General features: G+C 51.0%; 1 protein-coding gene across 3 annotated transcripts in view; it reads left to right on the top strand.

Annotated features, from left to right (window-relative positions):
- PTP4A3 (protein tyrosine phosphatase 4A3) overlaps positions 1-14,729 on the top strand; it is a 58,153-nt gene that overhangs the window by 14,975 nt on the left and 28,449 nt on the right. Inside the window, exons 1-2 of one of the 3 annotated variants that reach the window (XM_026113653.2) lie at positions 13,084-13,102; positions 13,220-13,346. The exons of 1 other annotated variant lie outside the window; for it this stretch is intronic. The gene's annotated coding sequence lies outside the window, so the exon portion shown is untranslated. Of the gene's footprint in view, positions 1-13,083; positions 13,103-13,219; positions 13,347-14,729 lie in introns of those variants that run through there. One more of the 3 variants, XM_064507925.1, reaches the window with a different exon arrangement.

Below are 14,729 nucleotides of genomic sequence, written 5' to 3'. Positions count from 1 at the left end.
TTGGGCCACGTCCCGGTGAGCTCCCGCTGGCTGGGACCCGGTCTCGGTGCGGAGGCCGCGTGCCGGCAGGATGGCACTGCCGTCACAGGGATGCCACGCACCGTGCAGGGTCTTGCTTTGCCCTTGAAGAGCAATCCTCAAGCCAAAGTGTCCCACTTCGTTCGACTCCACCCCTCTTGCTCCGAGTTGGGATTTACTTCGAAACCCAAAGGATTTTTCTTTCTATCCCTGAGCAAATACAGCCCCAAGGGAGGAAAATGCATGACCTGACCCAAATCCCAAGAAGACAATATTGCATCACACTGATCGTGCTGTATTGTTCACCCTAGTTCGAGAAGCCCTGTCTAAATCCACCCTGCTCGAAAGATAAGCTGGGCTTTTTCCTTGTCCCTGAGCACTCTTTGAAATCCTGTGCTCCCCTTGATGGAGAAGATGCCTCCACACCAGGGGGTCGGCTCAGCTGTATTGACAGTTCACTCAAAGTTTAGCAATCATTGCCCAACCAGGGAGGCGTCCAGCGCAGATGCCATGAGCCGCAATTATTCCTCTTCTGGGCTGTGTTGGTGCAGATCCCTCTTTCTTCTCTCTGCGCTGCTGAGCTGTATTGGTGGCTTGGACGCAGCCTACTTCCCGGCTGGTGGTCTCGAGAAGAAGGTGAGGAGTATGGTGGGAAATGCTTTCTCCTTGTCAGCCAGTTTTGTTATCTGCGTCTCAATGTTTGTTGGCTCATGATGGCCATGGGTCGTGCTCTGCGTGTAGGGCAAGGCTGCTCTGCAACGCAGGCGGGCTGCTGGCAGCTCTGGCTGCTAAAGTCTCCGCAGAACGGCCAGCGGGGAGGAACGGGGTTTCACAACCCGTCCTTCTAGGCTCCCACAAGATTACTGGAGGGAGAGGAATGTGCCGGAGAAAATATCCCAACTGCTGTTAAAAGGCACAGCTTTCTCTGCCCCTTTCCAAGAAGGGTAATTCCTCCAAGAGCATGCGTCGCAGATGGACTGGACGCGTTGCCCAGCTGGCAGTGCCCGCTGGAGCCAGCCTCACATCACCTCCCGATGCCGTCCATGAGCTCCTTCATGCTCCTGGCCTCCGCTTCACGTGTAAATAATTGCAATAGCGATAAGTGGGAGCCGTTTGGCTCTTTCATCCTTTTGTGAGGAAACTCTTTGCTTTTCCCTTGCAGTGCTCTTGGGACAGAGCTCAGTCACTTTCTATCTGAAAAATAAATCTCCCGGCTCTTAAAGGCACACCCTACACGCAAGGCAGTAATGCCTCTTAAATAATGGGCCTAGCAGATGCTTATTATGTCTGGGTGAAGAGCACGTCAGCCAGTTGTAGCATCTGTAAATCATTTTCCAGGAGAGCCCAGACAGCACGGGAGTCTTGGTCGATTCCCTTTTGTCAAGCTCTTTTGAATCCCCACTAACGTTTTTGGGCTGCCAGGAGCAGAAACAGATGTGTGCTCACCGAAAAGAGTTGTTGCTGCCTCTTCCCTGCATTCCTGTGGTGAAAGATTCATCCTTCACTTCTTGGGAAAATGTTGGATATTGGGGAGGAAGGTCAAGAAAGCTCCCTCCCCAGTCCTTCTGCTTCTAAATGGCATAAATCCTTGCAAGCCAGAGGTTAAGACAGGCCATTTGCTTGGCCCCACTCTTACTATCCACGTGCTCGCGAGCATGTCCCAGCACGGCATCAGCTGTTTGTCTGCCGTCAGCGCTCCCATTCCTGGTCTTTGGGTGTGGGGGAGTCCTGGGTCGAGGAGACTGAAACCCACCTCGGTAGCAGCAAAGAGCATCTCCAGCAGTACCATTCGCCACCTCTGTTTCGGTACTGAGAGTCGGACAGTGTCAGTTCAGATTCCTGAGAGCATCGGATGATCAGATGTGATGCCCGGCGCTGGAGGGCAGTGGGGAAGCTCAGGCTGGTTTGCTTGTTGGATCAGCCACATCCTGGGTAACGTGACACAGAAAAGACTGAAAGCGGGGATAGCTTTCTCTGATGTGCCTCCTCCCTTGGCTGTTTTGGGGCACCGTGTCCCCAGGGAAGGCTTTTTGCCTCCAACAAGAACCATTTCTGGGTTCTTTTTTCTCCATGCCCTGAGTAAGGAACTGCCACCAGCCCAACGTGTGCTTTGAGCCCCTGCACTAAACCGTGTTAATGTAGTGCATGTGTTCTTTTAGTAGATGAAATAATGACACGTTCACTTCCACCCTAGATAACTCCTCCAAGTTCTCTGCAGAGTATCTCAGTGCATCTAATGCATTGGAGATGACAGTCCAAGGAACAGGCTTTTGCACTCACCATGGTTTCTCTTCCAGCTGTCTAATTACAAGGTTTTTGGACTCTCTCATACAGCTTTGGCAGGTGCTTTGCTTTTTTTAGCTCCAGTGCTGGGGAGCCCTGGCCACAGCCATAAAGTTCCTTCCTGGCTATTAGAAAACCATTATGCTCCTTGCATGTCTTTCCTTGCTGGAAGCTGGGAAGTGAAAGGGGCCTACACAAATAAACTTCTTAAGGACAGGGAGGCAAAATATCCCTGGGCTTGTTTGGTGGAGAAAGGTTAATCAGCCTTAAACCTTTGAATGAGAATTGCTGCTGACCAGACCTTGTTGACAAAATACAGTGTTATTAATTGGAATTGTAGGCAAACCGCCCTAGGATATTTAGCAGGAGCTTGCCCATCGCAGGCACTGAAATCTCTCCGGGAAGCACCCGGTGTTGCAGATATAGCCCCTAGGTGAGTGTAGTCCCAAATGCTGCGTGAGCAGATCTCGCTGTGCTCTTCTGAGACCTCTCTGAAGTCCAAGTACGAACTGAAGTTCTCCCTTCCCCAGGCACGCAGGCAACTGGCTCTCCCCTCCTCCAGGGTTTTCTCATGCAGCATCAAGACCCTGACTTCTGATTCCAGTTGTAACATGAGCCACAGCCCAAATTTCACCAGTTCTTGTACCTGCAATCCGGGCAGGCTAAACTGCATAGGAAACAGACGTTTCCTAGTGGAATATCTTCAGGATGTGTTGACTTGCCAACGTCCACTGAAATCCGAGGCAGCAGCTTTGACTGACTGCTGAAGGCTGTCGTGTAATGCTCTTTAGATCTCAGACGGAGGGAGAGCAGCAGAAACCCAAGCTGTTTCGTGCTCTCTCACATCCTATACCAATTTGCGCACTCATCCCTCAAGAATGTGCTACGTTTAGAAATATACCTAGAGACATCACCATTGCTGAGCATTGGGATTTTACTGCGGAGGACAGGGTATCCAAGGTGGGCTCCCCACACCTAAAGGTAGGTGCTCTAGGAGTCTCAAAATCCCACCGTGGCCCAGAGAGCCAAGGGATTTGTTCGGTGGCTTGGCAGTAGATGGATCCTGCAGGGTGAGCTGAACTGCTCGCTGTTGACTATAATGAGAGTTTTGGGTCCCTAAATTCAGGTTGCTGCTCTCAAGCTGAATCTTACCCATATCAGCAGTATCTGGGCAAGAGCAACACGTTCATCCTGAAGGTGAAGTTCAGGAGTGTGACCTGAACTGCTCCCAGCACGTTCCTAAATCTCGGCAACGGGTAGAGCTCCGCACTGGCATTCAAGATGGTTGCTGTCACGCTGCCGTTCCCCCAGCCCAGTGGTTTATTTTGGATCGTAGCGAGGCGGCTGTCAGTGCTTAGCTCTGGGTGCTGTCGCGCTGTTTTATCCTGAGAAAAGCTGTGGTAGTGGCAGCCTAACCCAGAAGGTTCAGGAGCTGGCTGTTCCTATCGTAAATGACAAGTTCATTCACAGAAACTCATGGCAACAGGACACAAATAGCCCATCTGTTTGCTTCCGTAGGCCTGAAAGTAAGCAGAAACCAACATTGGCTCCAGCCCAAAACAGAAGCTATGGGAATCATCCGCGACAGCATGACAGCAATTGCTTATCTTGCATGAGAACAATTCCGGGATGCTCTGGACCTATGAACCCCCTCCGGAGCCCATCCCATTTCAGTAAGAACTTGCCTTGGGCTGCAAGGTTTCCTGCACCTGGGTGACTAAGCAGTCTGGAAAACACCTTTGGTGCGTGCCAGGGTGGTGGAAATTCAGATGCCAGCAAACAAACATGCTGGTGCCTATCCCTCCATGCTTCGAGTGGGGGGAGTCACACCTCATGAAGCCATGCAGCCTCTCCTCAGTTGCCCTAAAAGGCTGACAAATATCTCCAAGGTAATGTCAACCAAATTTAGGTTATGCCTTGTATGAATCAAATGTGCTCCTCAAGGGTTGTCAAGCTCCCTGGAGTCCCAAAACTAAGGCCCGCTTGCCTAGGATGCTCGGCTTTATTCAACTAGTCCTAATTCAGTTATGCTGTATGAGCATAACCTGGACAAACCAATGGAGCAAGATCTGCACTTCTGTTCCTCTCGCACAGCCTTGTGACCCAGTCTTGTCCGTTGTGAAACTGCGGTGGGGGGTGGAGAAGTTCATCAGGCAGGAATTCAGACCACGCTGACAGTTCTCTGCAAACAAACTACTGCCAGCAGTCCCTATTTCATAAGTGGGGTTTTCCCATCAGACCCTCCAGCTGCTATAAATAACAGGAAACGTTTTGTAGTCTCTGCTCTGGAGACGGTCAGGATCTGGATTCTGTAGTCTTTGGAGCTTTAATGAGGCCAGAGATTTATGCTGTATACCCAGAAGTCCCCGGAGGCAGCCACGGCTGCTCCAGCCTGCCTGAGGCAGTTTTGTTACTTGGATGGAGAGGTCTTTAGTACCAGCCTTTGACAAAGAGACCTTCGCTACCCTTTGGAGACGTCAGGTCCTGTTAAGTCCTTTACCTCGTTCCATGTGCCATTCGTCTCCAAGACAGATGTTAACTTGGGTCCCTGCAGAACGTGCTCAGGAGAGGTTAAAAACATCCTCTGTCTGCAGTAGGGTCTACTTGGGTATCGGGACAGGCACAAGAACACCAGTCACAGGCCTCTTGAAGTTGCTAGAAGTTCATCTTGCAACTTCCCTTATTCTCCAATGCTTGGTGTTCCACTCATGGTGGAAAAATGCTTAAAATTGTATCCTTTATCTCCTCCGTTAAAGAAGCTGGTGCTTCCTGACATCTCTCCTGGGGCTGCTGGGCCTGCAGTTTGACTCCTGGTGGGTTGATCCCACCACAAAGACGGAAAGGTGGCGTGGGGAAACCTGCATGCTCTGATGGCAGGGCCCTTGCATTTACTGGTGTAACTAGTGTTACTACCACATGGAAACTAGGAGACCCCAACAAACTACAGACTTGAAGCAACACCCAGTCCCTCAGGGAAAACCTTACCTCCAGCTTTTACTCAGATGAGAGTATTCACCTTCCTGTACCACTCCAAGCCAACACTCAGGTCCGAAGTGAAACTACCCATATGAGGTCATCTTCAGGCTCTCTCCCCTTTCCCTCCATCTCCTTCTCCTCAAGCTCCTTTACCATTCATCACCTCTGGAGACAGGGCTAAAGGCCAGGCCAGGTCAGCAGGAACACTGGAGGGGATGTGTGCACCCAGCATGGCCTTGCTGTTGAGGGTCACCACTCACTTGACTATAGCAATGCTGCTGGGAAAAGTTTTTCCACTTCTGTGCTTGTGAGATAGCTTCATAGTCATGGATTGATGTTCAACCAGCCTTCCGTTGGGTCTGGGTACCTTTGCAGTGTTCCTCTATTGCCGTACTTCAGGTGTATCCTTAGTACCTGACTCCTTCAACTGGGTTACTTCTTGGGAACATCCCAGTGGAGTGCACTGTACATAAATGTGTGTGTACCGAAGCTAGGATCCTACTGTAGATCTGGTTCTTCAAGACCTCAACTCACTGTCCTCCATCCTCATGGCTAGGACCTTTGTTAATGCCATGGTAATCAGAGGTGGTTGGAAAGGTCCTCAAGTATAAGGATGGTCTCAACAGGCACAGACCAAAATAACCCGTTTCTGGTGTGGTTGGTATGTGCACAGCAAGTCCTGGATTCATCCTGCCAAACCAAATCTCTTAAATTAGGGACGTGAGTGCCGCAGCCTCCCCTTGTAGTTAATATGAGGGGTGGGAAAATACTTCCAGAAGTTGCGTTGCTCCACAGAAGTTGCAACTTCTTCTCTCTCTGTTAATTGGAGAGGGAAGAGAGTGCAAAGGTGTGAGGGAGCCCAAATGGTCCTTGTTGGGGTCTGGCTGGTGAAGGAGAAGGTCATGCACAGCTTTTCTTGAAGACCTTGCTGATGGAAGCGATGGGTCTCCGCCGGGGCTGTGCTGTTTTCCTGAGACAGTGCCCACTGGGCTCCTTCCATAGTGGTCTACCTGACTGGTGCTTGCATGAGAGCCCAACAAATCCGGTCGGTCGTTTGTTACCAGTCGAGCTGCTTTGGAGATTAGGGAGAAGGTCAGGGCCCGCAAGTTTGCTTTCTGGGAAGCAGCAACTGAGACCCACGTGCCACCAGCCGCCCGAGCAGCCAGGTGGGGAAGAGGCCGAGAATGATGTCCGCCACTTATCCCTTTTCCCTAGCAGATCTGGGAATGCTTTGATGTCCACTGCCCAGCCCCAAACGCCTGGCACCGAGGTTAGCTGCCAGTCAAACCATTCGGCAGCCTCCAAGTCTCTTAAACTCTGCAAGCGCCGTTGGGAGGGATCCCGGGGCCGGGCATTCCCCTCCCTTGCAGAATAAGGGTTAAAAATAGTTTCTTCGCTTGCACCTGCCCCTCTGAAGCAATGATCGCGTTTTATTTTTGCAGCCCAGTCTTCCTAGTAACTGATGGTTATGTCCCCATAAAGGACATAGAAAAATTACCTATCGCAGTGGCGGGAAGAGGATAGGCTGTATTTAAAGTGCTCACACTAAGCATGGGTTGGAAGGAGCATTTTTCATCCTAACCTCTCCTTGCTATAACAGCGTACTTCAAAACTGAGGCAGAAATGCACCTCCAGTAATGTTCCTTGGGAAAAATACGGGACTCTGGTCTTCACTGCATTTTTCCAGCCATCCATTCAGGGATGGGAGGGTTTAAAATTTTAAAATCAAATTGCATGTTTGTGAGAGAGTCGTTTCTGTCTTTACGGGGTTTTTTGTTCTAAGCGAGTGATCTACTGACCAGATCTCTGAAGCGGAGAAAGAAGCATGGCTCGACCCAAATTAAATGATTTCAGTGAGGCTGAATTATTTTTTTAAAAGCTTGTGTGTTTACGTTTCATAAGCTTATTTTAAAACACGTGTATACAAGAGCAGGCTTATTTATAGGGCAAAATAGCCTGCTGTGTCCTTACCTGACTTAAGTGTCAAGGAAGCAGCTTTTTTTATTTTTTACAGGCTTAGTTTAAAATAAAATACTGGTTTGCTGCACCCCAGTGAATCTGCCCGAAAGGAGGTCAGGGCAAGGTCTTGTTTTCCAGTTGCAAAAAAGCTATTTTGGTTGTTTACTGAACTTCCACTTGCCAGCCTTCATTTTAAGATAATCTGTTAATAACAGTTGTAGGTAAAAAACTCATTTCTGCCCCCAAGAGTCCTGGCAAGCCTGGATTGCCAAAATCCCAAACTAGCCAGGCTTCCCAGCGAAAAATGTTTGGGAACTTTCCATCTTTAAATAGGATTTGCTGGGTCACCCATTCAGCAAAGAACTTGGCAAGGTTTCTGGATTAAAATCCCCAAAGTAAATATATCAGAAAACCTCTTAGAGGCGTTTGGCATTTTCTGCCTTTTTCTCCCACTGGCAAAAAAGGGCAGTAAGTGCCTGAATGTCACAAGAAGTCCGTTTTCTGCTTCTGGGCATTTTCTCCAACTGGAACGAGATGTTTCCAAGTGAAGAAGGGATGAGGACAGGAGAGCGTTCCTCCCATGGTGGGCTCAGATGGAGGAGAGGGAGGTTCAATATATCCTTTATATTCTCAGTTTTACCTTTTTTAACCAAAGCTGATGCCAATGCACCCGTCTGCTGGCAGGAACGTGAGGTGCAGGGCAGGGCAGTGAGGGGCCCCAAGGAATGAAATCGGTCGCTAATTTTACACAAGAGCAAAGTGAAGCTTTCACTTGTACTTCTGCAGCACATAAATCCTTCTTGCACAAGGGAGGAAAAGCTTACAGTACTGTGCCTGTGTTCAAAGATATTTTTTAGGAAACTTCCAAAAAACACATGGGCCTGGTGGGTGCTAAGATGTAGACTTAGGAGGTAGGAAGGTAATCGGAGACCATTTATTCCCAGGAAACAGCTGAAGTAGACGTGGTGTGAAAGAAAGTTTTTCTTCCAGCTGAGCTGTAAAACCAGAGCCCTGACCACTGGTGGTTATTTAAAGACTCCCGCGGCACTTCCTGCGATGGGAAGGTGGTTGGCCTATGTTCAGGCTCGGCGACTGCTCTTTGCAAAGCAAAATAAATATAATCCACTTGAACTTTCCACCTTGCGGGATCGGCTGGATGCCTCGTCCTTCGCGCCGAGCGCGGCTGCAGTTGGGCGGCGTGCCTCTGAAAGGCTTCGGAGGTTGTTCTGCGTGGTGAACCCTCCGGGGGTTGCGGGGTGCTTTCTAATTCACGTGGAGGACCGAAAAGGAAGGTGGTGTGGCGTTTGACACTCCTGTCCTGCTGCTTGGAGCTGAAAGGCGGCAGCAAGACAGGAAGCTCCGTGTCTCCAGGATGGGCTGGGATGCTCTGCATCTGGTTCATGTCCTCGAATGACTTTGGGTTGGGCAAAGAGAGAGCCAATTGTATCATCTAATACTGGACATGTAGTTCAGATAGATACCCCGTTTCTCAGGAGGATCACAGCTTAGGTATCTCCAAATCCTGAACCAGAGAACTTCTCTCTCTTCACTGCCGGATGGTGTCTCTGCAGATTGCCCAGCTGAGGGAAGGTCATGAAGGCAACTACAACCTGTCTGTGCTGTTCAGCCTTGCCTGGCGTTGCCTGTTTCATAGGGGTGTCGTGGAGGTTTGCATTTCAGCCCTCCCTCACCCTTCATGATCTCCATGGGGAACGCGCACTGATCCTTCCCAAGGTGTTACCTCTGCGCACGGGTCCCTGGGACCTGAAATCTCGCCTGTCCAGCAAAGCAGGCTTGGTGTGAGTGTGGTGACCATCCCTGAAAAATGTCTCCTCTGGTCATCCATGCAGGTGCTAAGGCATCATTTCCGAAATGCCCATGATGATGCTACATAGATGGTGTGAAACATAGACAGAGATGTCAGGGGAACGAACTGTATTTCATGCTTCCCCAGTGTCTCAAAAATGCCTGTATTCATCCTTTCCCATCCATTCCTGGTGACGTGCTAGATTTGTGCACCTCCTTGAAGCTGGCCTTTCCCTATGAAGAAGGGGGCAAGCTTCCCCTCCCAAAAGCTTCCTTTGCTACAGCAAAAATGTCCTCAGTTTGCAACCCTGCCTCCTGGCAGAGGCTTCCTCTGTTCCCCATCCTCGCGGGGCTATTGCAGAGGTCTTCAGTTTGTCGCGGTAAAATGCAAGGTTGCTCTCAGGTGGAGGCTGCAAAACCTAACAAGTAATTGGTTTAATGGACTTGCTTCCAAAGCTGCCGTGTTGGATTATGTTGCTTTGGCTGAATTCCCATGGGTATGGCCATATCCCATCCTGCGTTTGAGTGATGGGCCTGATCTTGCCGCTACGGAGCTGCATGATCCCGTATAAGAGACCGGTGGACTTTGTGCATCCACTGGAGGCAGAGGGATCACAGCGGGTTTAGAGCATGCATTTTGCTCTGGCCCAGTGTCAGCTGAAGGTCACTTGGCTACGGAGGTAGACCTTGGTAGATGCTTTGACCCTTCCCTGTGACCCAAAATGTTTCTGCGACTTGCATAAACACTGCGATTGATGCGACTTCCTCTGTGCACGCTGGCAAGCCCGCGAGGGAGGGCTCCCTCTTGGTGAGATTCGCGGAGGAGCAGCCTCGCTGCAAGCAGCCGCCAGTGTCCTGGGAACTTTTTCAAGACTTGGCAGCTGAGCCTTTACAGGAGTATTTCACATAGGACCCAAAAATATTGCTGTCAGTGCAGTGTGGGTCTGTTTGAATGCAGGGTCAGAGCCCTAAAAAATCAGACTATTGACGAGCAAACTTAGGGTCTTAAAATGTTGCGTTTGATTTTCCTGGAACTGCTGGCTTGCAAAGTTTCAGAGGGAGCCAAGAAGCTCACTTCTCTTTTTATTTACTTTGCAGGCCAAAAATACAGCTGGGTACAGTGAAATAAGGAAGCTGGAGCTCTTGGGTTGAAGTGGTAGAGAGGGCAACTGGAAAAGCTCAAATGTCTGCTCTAGAGCCCATAAAAATAAGTCCAAGATGTTGGACTCCAGCTCTGCCACCCTTTCTCTCCTCTCTCTCTCTGTTCAGCAAGAAGGCTGATAGTTCATGCAGGAGCCCGTGACATCTAGCCGTAGGACTGAAATCCTTGCTGGAAATCCTTCTGAATTTCTAGCAAAGCACTGAATTTGGGAGCGTTTGTCCTAATAAAGGTCAACGAATCAGGTACACGCAGGCATTTCTGAGCACAGATACGTGCCTTGTTTTTACGCCGCTGGCTTTGAGTCTGGACAAGAGCACAGAAGAAGTCAGACATAACCAGAGCATCATTTTAAACTACAGATGAACTCTGAAATGCTAGCATATTTGAATCCAGCCTACGTTTTCAAGCCACGCTGGCTATGAACCAGCTTTGGAAAATGAAAGACAAAGTTTTCTGACGTTAGTTCAAGTTACAAACCTACAAACTCCAAATTATCTGACTGAATGGACAGAAGCCAAAGCCAAACATTTTTTGAGGTGATTGTATGGAAGAGCTTCCTGAGAGTGAACTCATTCAGAAATGCATGATTTGGAGACTAAAAGTTAGGCTCAAATTCTGACATTTCAAAAGCGGCATTAATCCTGCGCGAGGGTATCTCGCTATAGATTGCTATGCTGTTCTTGAACATTTTGGAGGCTCCTACGTCCCATTGCTCTTTGCTGAAACATAAGTGCATGATAAATCACTTGAAAAAGTAGAAGTTGAAAGCGTTACCTCATTTAAGCCCGTCTGAATTTACTGAAATGTGCAAAAACGCATGCAAAGGAGAGCCATATAAACATAATCCATCGTTTCTCCTGAGAAAAGAAGAAGAAAGCAAACAGCTAGAAGCGAACGGTATGTGAGGGAGGGCTGGCAGAGGGGCAGCCCATGGCCCTACGTTGCTTTTTGATGGCCCGACTTTGGGATGGGGTTCGAATAAGGCTTCCCCAGAGGTGGCTGCAGTTCTTGTCCGCAAATCTTATTAGAGCCCAGTTTTGGGGGCAAGCTCTTCAGGAAAAGGCTTTTTTCCCTGTTTTCAAGGATGCTTTAAAAAACTGATTTCTTTTCTCTGTTACTTTAAACATTGCTGTATGTTCCCCAAAACTATCTTCAGGCCTATGTTCAGGGGTTTTTTTAATGGTTCCTGACTTTGGGTCAACTCTAATTTTTCACCTAATTCAAGCTAAAAAATAATGTATCTATAGCTTTCATATATATCTTTAAAATGCTAATGCAAAAGTGTTTGAAAGAAGGATTTGACAAATAGGTGCATGGAGGGGAATTGGCGTTTGCCAGCTCTGAAGCTGAAAGCGAAGCGTGCCTGCAGCACGGATGGGGTCGGTGGGATGGATTTGGAAGTCAGTGCAGAGAAGGGCTTCTCAGCGGGCTCCTCCTGTGCTGCTCCGTGTGTCGTAGCTGCGCTATCGGTAAACTCGGAAGAGGCCGTCGTGCATCCAGCTGGGCAAAAGGTCCTCCTGCCAGCTGCTGAAGTTGGCATCTGATAAGGTTAGTGGAAAAGCTCCAAGGGCAGAGTGAAATCGCATTAGCCTGAAAAGCGCTGCGATAATTTTGCTAAGTTCTGTTTGTTTTATTAGAGTGGACAGGTCGAGGACCGCAGTTTTGTCGGCGTCCTCACATCAAAGGGATGCGCCTGCGCTACCGGCTGCTGGAAATCTTCTCCGTCCTTGCGTTTGTGGCCACTGGCTGGTGGGAATTGCTGCGGGCGCGGGGACGTCCCTTGGGTGAGCAGCACCCGTTCAGAGAGGGGGGCTGTAGAGAATCGCTTCTCCGGGGCGGCCACGAAATCTGGCATCTTTGGCTTTGTGTTTCGTTGGCGTTGCAAAACGATCGCCTGGGGACGGACAGGTCGGTGGCTCGGTGGTGTGGGTGGCAGCCCTGGTGCTAGCAGCCAAAGGGGCTGGAGGCGGTGGCTGCAGCTCGGCGAGCGAGGTAGGCAGCTGCAAATACACCGAGCAGCGGCATGACCGTGGCGTGTCGAACCAGCACACCCATTTCTGCAGAAAACCTCCCGGCTGGGTCCACAGAGCCTTTTAGTTGCCGCTCTCGGATGGAGCGAATGCGGCACACGGGTGGAGCTTCAGGGGAGCTCCTGCTGCTGCATCTCTAGTAAGTGCCTGGCCGGGATGTGCTAATGACAGCAGAGAGGATGTAGTAGAGCTATTTGATGGATGACACTTACGGTAGATCTGGAAGGGACAGGGCGGGTTGTCTTTTACTAGCTAATAAAAAAAAAATGCTAGGAAAATTCCTGGCTGGGAAGATGCAGCAGTTTCATACCGTGTCCATGCATTCGATTATAGGGCTAATTTAGCAGCCGTTGGCTGCCCATTCCTTCCCCCGTGCTGCCCGCAGGGCTGTGCCAGTACAGCTTGTTGGCAGGGAGATGGGCTGGGAATGGATCCAGGTGAAAATGAGCTTTTTTTCTATTTTCCCCCCAAAGGCAGGATCAGAGGGATAAGTTCCCTGGCGCTGCTCACCAAATCGGCTGCATTTAGAGCTGGCAGGGTGCAGTCAGCCAGGAGGGAGCTGATGGCATTAGGGGCTGGAGAAACGCGCGGGTAGATGCTACCTGGGGGACCTCAGAGGTGGAGGAAGGCTCCAGTGCTGGAGGAAAAAGCAGATTTGGGCTCTCACTCCAATTCTAGTGTAGACAGGGCAAGTTTTCATATTCCCAAACGTTGGCCAGATGTCGTGTCACCAATTCCTCGTCTTTTTTTCCCCCTCCGCTCCTGGTTGGCATGCAGCCAGCTGTAATCAAATTACCCGCATTTACCAGCAGAGAGGAGGAAATATCACTAGGAAGAGACTTTGCAGCCTCAGCTGCCCACGAAGGAGGTAAAACGGCCGTTCTGACCTCGAAGCGACGAGCCCGTGGCACAGCCCGCTCCGGGGCAGGATTACGGATGCCAAACTGCGCCCTGTAATGAGAGAACTGTCTTCTCCTGTTCACAGCGATGAGGTGCGGGGACGGCCCGAGGAGACCGAGCCGAGCGTAGAAGTCATTGAACGGAGGTGAAATTGCTGGCGTGAGCCACTGCATCCATCTGGGACGCTTCCCTGGCCATCTGTGTTAAATTAGGTATGATCCTTATGCTTTTCCTTGCAGAAAAAAGCCGTTTTCACCTAAAAAGCCATCAAGAAGACATCAGTAACGAGTCTCCCGGCCTCGTTCGCTGCTTGTTGACCTCTTGGTGCTCGCGCACCGAGGTGGCCAAGCCAAAGGGGAGCCGTGAGCGCTCGCTGCCCTGGTCCATGCCACCACGGCCCCTTCGGGGAGACCGATGACTCTGTCCCGGAGCGGATGAGCCCCGCGTGCCGTGTCCCGCGGGCTCCGGCCGGAGGGGACATCCTCAGCCGCCCTGGCTCTCTGCTCCCCCGGATGGCCCGCGTGCGGGGAGCCCGTTCCCAGGTCCGTTTTACCACCCGTTCTCCTGTGCAGTAGCAGCAGAGGTGCAAAATTTGCAGGGCAGCTCTGAATTATCTGCGAAGCAACGAAACAGCCTCGGTGGTGGTAACTCCACGGAGCCGGAGGACTGCTTACTGGTTGTGATGGGGGGACTGGGACTGCTTTAGCACTACAGGTAAAGGCAGTGCTGGGCATTTCTGCACATCTGCATCCTCTCCGTAGCCTCGATGTTGCATTTTCTACTCACTTGAGCCCGAGTCTTTAGGAATCGACATGGAAAAGCAATGCAGAGAGAACCTCCCCGGGGTGCAGACGCCGCAGGAGACCTGGGAATGGCTGCGTGCCCCCGGGCTGAAATGCCTCCTGCGCCTCTGGGAGCTGAGAGGCAGAGACCACCCCGGGCTCCTGTGACCGCGTTTCAAAGCAAGTATTTAACCCCGTCGGCAGAGCCGCTCCGAGGGGGAAGGAGGAGAGCCGAGGCTTGAGAGCGGGGGCATTCTCAGAGAAAGGCAGGAATGTCGAAACGAGTCCCCGGTGAGGACTTAAATCTTAAATGCTTCCACATGACCTCCGTCTCTGGCAGATTGAGAACACCCAGGGTAGTTCCCTTTCCGCCGAGTGACGTCCGAAAGCCCTCTGCTTTCCCCGTGCTTCCCTCCCCGGCCAAGGTCAGCGAGCGGCCTCTCGCATCCGATGGGGGTTCAGATGGAGACGGAGATAGGAAACGCTGTGGTTTAGGGCTCCTTTCCAGAGCCTGTCGGAGGCAGGGCTGCGGTCTGAGAAAAGCTCGCGCTGGTCCGCGAGCCCCGCTCTGCGTGTGTGCGAAAACCTAGTTATCTTAAGCCGTTTCGGAAGAAACTGCTGAGGTGCGTAGATCTAAACTGCAGCGTCTGCTTTCTCGCTTCGCTTGCCGCGTCCTGGCGCGCCGCGAGGGCGAAACGCCTGTTGCAAGCCGACGGGGTGGTGTCACCTTTCGAGGTCGCGTGCGGACTGTTTTGCAGCCGTTTTTCCGCCCGGGCTTCGTGCCGCGGGCGCTGCGCGAGGGCCGGGGGCTTT

This window comes from Dromaius novaehollandiae, chromosome 2 (genome assembly GCF_036370855.1).
Source record: "Dromaius novaehollandiae isolate bDroNov1 chromosome 2, bDroNov1.hap1, whole genome shotgun sequence".
NCBI lineage: Eukaryota > Metazoa > Chordata > Aves > Casuariiformes > Dromaiidae > Dromaius > Dromaius novaehollandiae.
The sequence above is the reverse complement of the archived record's forward strand: the minus strand, read 5'-3'. Positions and strand labels throughout refer to the sequence as shown.